This window comes from Nyctereutes procyonoides, unplaced genomic scaffold (assembly GCF_905146905.1).
Source record: "Nyctereutes procyonoides isolate TBG_1078 unplaced genomic scaffold, NYPRO_anot_genome, whole genome shotgun sequence".
Lineage (NCBI taxonomy): Eukaryota > Metazoa > Chordata > Mammalia > Carnivora > Canidae > Nyctereutes > Nyctereutes procyonoides.
In genome coordinates, this window is record NW_026575049.1 from 45851486 (window position 1) to 45857485 (window position 6000).

Below are 6000 nucleotides of genomic sequence, written 5' to 3' on the forward strand. Positions count from 1 at the left end.
ACAGAGGAGCCCCAACGCACATGGGAGATGCCAGAGGAGGACTCTGAGAGGCATCAGTCATTTCTTTAAGACACGGAGACAGTGTGTCCCCCAGTGCCCACCCACTCCCTGTCATCCCACTTTACATCTTTGCTGCATGTTACACCTGGCTGATCACCACCTCCTGCTCTGGCCACAGCCCCCTCCTCATCCTCGTTTCCGCCCTTCCCTCACACTCACCCACACCAGGGTGACCACGTGACCTCACATCATATCCACACCCTGCTGTGTGGCCACTGCACCTGCATGGTGTCCATATCTCCTCTTCTCTCCCTCCAGCACCCCAAGGCCTCAGGGGGCTCTCACCCACCACTTCCTTGTCTTCTGGAACACATGGGGACGTCTTCAGTGGCTTACCCACACGTGCAGCCTCGGGGGTGGTGTGGGGATATCCTACACCACTGTTGAGACCCCAAGAATCTTTGTTCTCTGGGTCCTGCCACTTTGGGGAAAGTGGGCTCAGCCCCACAGCCTGCCGTATGTTTCCTCCATGCTCCACCTCAGGCCTTTCTTGGGGACCTCTCTGCAGGCTCTACTGTCCCCCAGTTACCTAAATCCACCCCCCAAGAAATCTTTTTTTTTTTTTAAATCTGAGTTCCAGGCTGGAATACTTTTCTCCTACATAGATTTCCCCCAAACCATTTTTGTTAGAAACTTTCCCTTTCCCTGCAGGCATCACGAAACTCAGAGTATAGAAACAAATCTGTTTCCACACTGGACAGTCCTTTCTGTAGGAGAGAAGAATGCCCCAGCAGAAGGAAGAGAGTAGAAATCAGAGCACCAGAATCACATCATCTACAGTAAAAGTCCTAGTAGCACCTACTGAGCACTTCACTATGTGCCACCACCGTAAGCAGTTTACAATTTAATCCATATAACCCATTTTATCCATTCTCCAAGTGAAGATAGAGAAGCCCAGAGAGGTTGAAGAACAGATACCCAATGGCCAGATGGGACTGAAGCCCGGGCCTTGTGGTCCCACAGCTCATCTGCGGGGGAAGGACCAGGAAGGTGAGTGCAGGCTGCGATGGGGAGTGCCTGAGGGTGGCAGCGTTTGGGGCCTCCAATCTCCAAGATATCAGGCCTAAGAAGGGAACTCCTGGCCCCTATGAGGCACTGGTTCAGCCAACCTCCAACGCTCTGCGGTCCTAGAGGTTGCTTTCTGAAACTACAGAGGCCCGGCTAGCCGGTGCTCAGGCTCAGACAGTTTGAGATTGGCTTGCAGATAAGGCCCTGTGTTTTGCGAAAGTGGAGAAAGGTAGATGAGTCTTTTGAACGTTCAGAGGAAAGAGCAAACAGATGACGGATGGAAATGTGGGCTGGGAAAAATTGCAGTGCATTGGTCCTGCTGTCCACACATGCATAGAGACTCTGAAGAAATTAGTGGCTTGCTGTCAGGCCTCCACACCTTTGCCCATGCAGCGCCCCAGCCTGAACTCACTTCCCTCACCCACCTCCTCAACTGCCTGACTCCTACTCCTCCAGGTCAATGATTAAATGTGGCTTCCTCCAGGAAGCCTTCCAGTCCTCAAATTGAGCAGCGCAGGGGTGGGGGGCTGTGTCAGTTTCACCTGACTTTCAAGCAGGCGTCACCAGATCACTGCTAGGGAAACCTCTGGCATTTGAATGGGACTTGGAGCGGGGGGGGGGGGGGGGGGGGGGGGGGGGGGGGGGGGGAGGGGACGACACGACGACACGACACGACGACGACTCAGCCTGCCACAGAAGAATATCACACCTCAGCACAATGATCCCAAAACAGAGGACACCCCGCCCCATAGAATCCCTCCTGAATCTCCTCCCACCCAGGGAATCACCTGGGTGACCAAGCCATGGTGACTTTTATCTCCTGGTTCTTTCTGGTTCTGCTGCTTATACCTCAGGGGCCTCGAGCAAGCTACCTGAGCCTCCATTTTGTCATGTAGGAAACGGGGATAAAAATGGTACCTACCTCGTAGGGCTATTGTGAAAATTAAAACAGGCCTCAAACCGAACACTCCATTATTGCCACCATCATCACCATCTACCAAGTTTCCCGATTTTCTAGAGCGTGCTAGTGAGTGCATGCAAGTCCAAGCGCAGCAACGGGATTCCCTTGCGCCCTCCAGAGGCAGCTCTTGAGTACTATATCCTACTAAGCACATCTTGGGATCCTAAAGGTTGAAAGTGATACCCTCCCTTAAAAATAATCCAGCATGAAAAAAAAAAAAATCCAGCATGGTTTGAGTAAAAAGAGAATTGATTTGCCACCCCAGCCATACACTATGCCCTTCCCTGGGGATCATGAAGTGGCTGGCTCCTTCGTAAGCATTCAAACAGAATGACAGTGTTACCTCTTCAAATAATCCTTTCGGGTGTCCTATTTATTCAACACTGAGCACCCACGCTATGCCACTCTGTTCTGGATACTCTAGATCTGCCGTGAACAACACAGATGAAAATCCCTTCCCTCGTGGAGGTGACATTCTATGGGGGGAGACAGAAAAACAATTAGGTATTCTACCAAGTATAGCAGATGGTTTCAAGTGCTAATGAGTAAAATAAATCAGGAGAGGGTAGAAGAGGTCAGGACAGGCCTCACTGAGGGGCTAACCTGTGCATTAAGACTTGAAGGAGGTAAAGGAGGGAGCCATGGAGATATCAGGGGTAAAGCATTCTGGGGAGAGGGAACAGCAAGTGAAAAGGTCCTGGGGCAGGACTGTGACCTCTCTGAGGTGGGGATTGTCTTGTTCCTGGCTGTGTCCCCAGCAACTGGAGGGGCACTTAGCACATAATTGTGGTGTAAGTATGGCATGGATGGATGAAATCACAGGGATAGCCTTTAGGAAAAGCTTGCTCAGTGCTCAAATGATGGTGCAAGGGTTGTTACCTCCTCCACCTGATGACTTCATTTTCAGCAACTTTTCTTTCTGTGGTCAAGATAGTGACTCAGCTTCAAATATTGCTCAAGAAACAAGAATATTGAATAAAATCTATGAGATCTTTAAAACTTTAAGAATGGGATATGATTCACTGAAATATTTTATATTTGGAAAATGTTGAAATATATATATCTGGCTACCAATTATTGAAAAAAAAAAGGAAGGGGAGGAGAAAAAGAATCTATGTCTCAATTTTTCCAGCAAAAACTCTAACATAGCTCATCGGCTGAGTAGATCACACATCCATCCCCCAGCTAGTCCCTGAAGCCCCTGGATGCCATGTGAGAGTGGCTTAGGACTAGGTCACATGCCTCATGCACACCACATTGAAATGGAGGAGGAGAACCCAAGGGAAGTCAGAAACTACCGTTGGAAGGAGGGAGAAAGGATGCTGGGCAGGCAAACTGCCAAAGTTTTGCAGAATAATCATAATAGCTAAGATTTATTTATTCCTTTATATTGAGCACTACTATGTGTTGGCCCCAGCGAAGGTGCAATGCTCACAGCAACCCCACAAAGTAGGTTAGCCCCATTTTACAGGTAGCGAAATTGAGGCCAAGAGGAAGCTGAGGCTTGAGATTCCACAGCAAGTAAGTAGCAGAGGCTGGGAGCCCAGAGCCTCCACAGGGCTTGACCCCAAAGTCCTCTGTGCTGTCTGGCACCCTCCCCTCACCCAGCCAGGGCCAGGTTGGCTAGACAAACCATGGAGCTGAAGGTGAAAGGCCCCACAGCAGGACAGCTGACTAAGAAGACAGGAAGACAACTCTAGAGGAAGAGGGAAATGAAAGGGGAGGCTCTCAGTGAGCCCATCCATAGGCAATGGATCCACTAACCCAGAGGTTACAGGTGTCTAACTGTTCTGTATAGATCAATGTTTTTATGATTTGTCCCACATAACCCACCACCTAGGCCCGCATATACACAGGCAGTCCAAAGAATGTTGTTTGTGAGACTCGTGCTTTGTGAATAATCTTGGGAGCCTGTTTAAAATATATCATCTGGCCTCCAGGTCAGAACTGGCCCTTCTGTTCTGGATGCCAAGAGCTACAAATCTTGTGTCACATCCCCTCCTGCTCCAGGCTGGGCTGAGGCAGACACACATAGCCTGGGCTCCTTGAAAATATAGAAACATGATACCATGGAAATGCAGCTCGCTCCAAACTGCACGGAGGTGAACAAATGTTTAATTCCAAATTCTGTTATCTGCCCTATAAGTACGGCCCTTATGGGGATGGTCAGCTGGAAGTCTCACCTGAGAGAGGACACTCTGTCCAGGCCTCTCAATCGGGGCTCAGCCTGGCTGTTTCCATGGGGCTTCCCCAGCTGAGTCTGGATATTGTAAGGACCTGATCTGGTGTAACTTTGCCTTATTCTTTTTTTTTTAAGAGATTTTATTTATTTATTCATGAGACACACACAGAGAGAGAGAGAGAGAGGCAGAGGGAGAAGCAGGCTCCCCACAAGAGGCCTGATGTGGAACTCAATCCTGGGAACCCAGGATCATGCCCTGAGCCGAAGGCAGGTGCTCAACCACTGAGCCACCCAGGCATCCCTGCCTTATTTTCATTTCTTGCCTACTGTTACCTTCATCTGTGTATAGATTCCTTTCCTCTTCTGTTTCTATTAGGTTTCTATAATAATAAAGTTTTTTTTTTTTGCCTTTTCGAAACTAAAACACAATTGCTGTGAATCTTTTGTGCAGAACACGGACCTGAACTTGTTCCTCAAATGGGAGCCTGGTAGGGGTGGGGTGGGAGGCCAACAGGAGGGTGGGCTGCCTCTTGGTTCTAGGGTCCCAAGAGGTAGGGATGAGGATGGGATGAGGATGGGATGAGAGTGGGAGTGCAACCTATCAGCTGCTCAAGGAAGAGTCTGGTATTTACGGTGTGCCTGCTGTATACCTAAGCCCTGACAGCCTTACCTCCTTCCAAGTTGAAGGGACACCAGCTATTCACTGCCAGGAAGGCTTATCTAATTCCTTTTCTACTTCCTCGATGCCTCCAGCCCAGCACAGTGCCTGGCATACAGCAGGTGCTCAATAAATAGTTCTTGCCGAATGAACCACCTACAGCCCTATGAAAGAGGTAAATTCCTACCCCCATGGCAAAAATGAGAACATTGAGGCTCAGAGAAGGTCAAGGTGGGACCGATACTGGAGACCACTGGGCCCAGCATCCCAAGGGGCCAAGCATGGGACATCCCTGGAGTTGAGAAGTCCCTCTGTCCCTCCTTCCTGCTCAGTGGTGACACTGTTGGGGGCTTAGAAAGATGGTTCAGACCAGCACAAGACAGGCCCAGGGCTTCCAGAGCTCTAGGACTCTTTGCTTATGTAGGACCACCAGACACCTTTAGGCATCTGAGCTACCTCTGCCCTCAGACTGCCCCATCAGCTGCCCCCAGGAAAGCCCAGTAAACCTGCCATGAGCAGGTATCTCTCACTGTCTGTCTTTGTCTACAGCCATTGATTCAACATCAAGTTCTCAGACTTGAAAGGATTTGGTTCAAAGAGAGAAGAACATGTTGTCTGGCGGGGGGGGGGTGGCTTAAAAAGAGGACAGAGGATCCCACTTCTCAAAGGGAAGTCCCTTAGAACTGGAGTCAGCTGTATACTTAGGGGGTCCACAGAGTTTGCCAAGAGCTGAAGCCAGCAGGGCTTGTCAGGGGCATTAACCTGGACCCAAAGAGTCACAGTGACTCCCTGGTGCTGGTCCATCACCCAGGCCAAGGCCTGAGCCAGCCGCAGTTGGATTCAAACAAGAAAGTGGGCTGATTTTTCACTGAGGAGAGATTTTTCACATACAGAGGAATGCCCCATTCCAGCCTGGCCTTGACTTGTCCTCCAATTCCCCATGGCTTAAAGCTTTGAGGGCTTCCCCACTTTGGGAGAGCAGATGATAAAAACCATATGACTGGGAAAACCCGAAGGGAGTCCTTGATGTAAGCCACCCATCAGGCCTGCTTTTCCAGAACCCCTCTATCCCTGGGGACAGCTTCACTCACTCCACCTCCCAAAAAAAGGAGACTAGAAGTCCTCCCTACT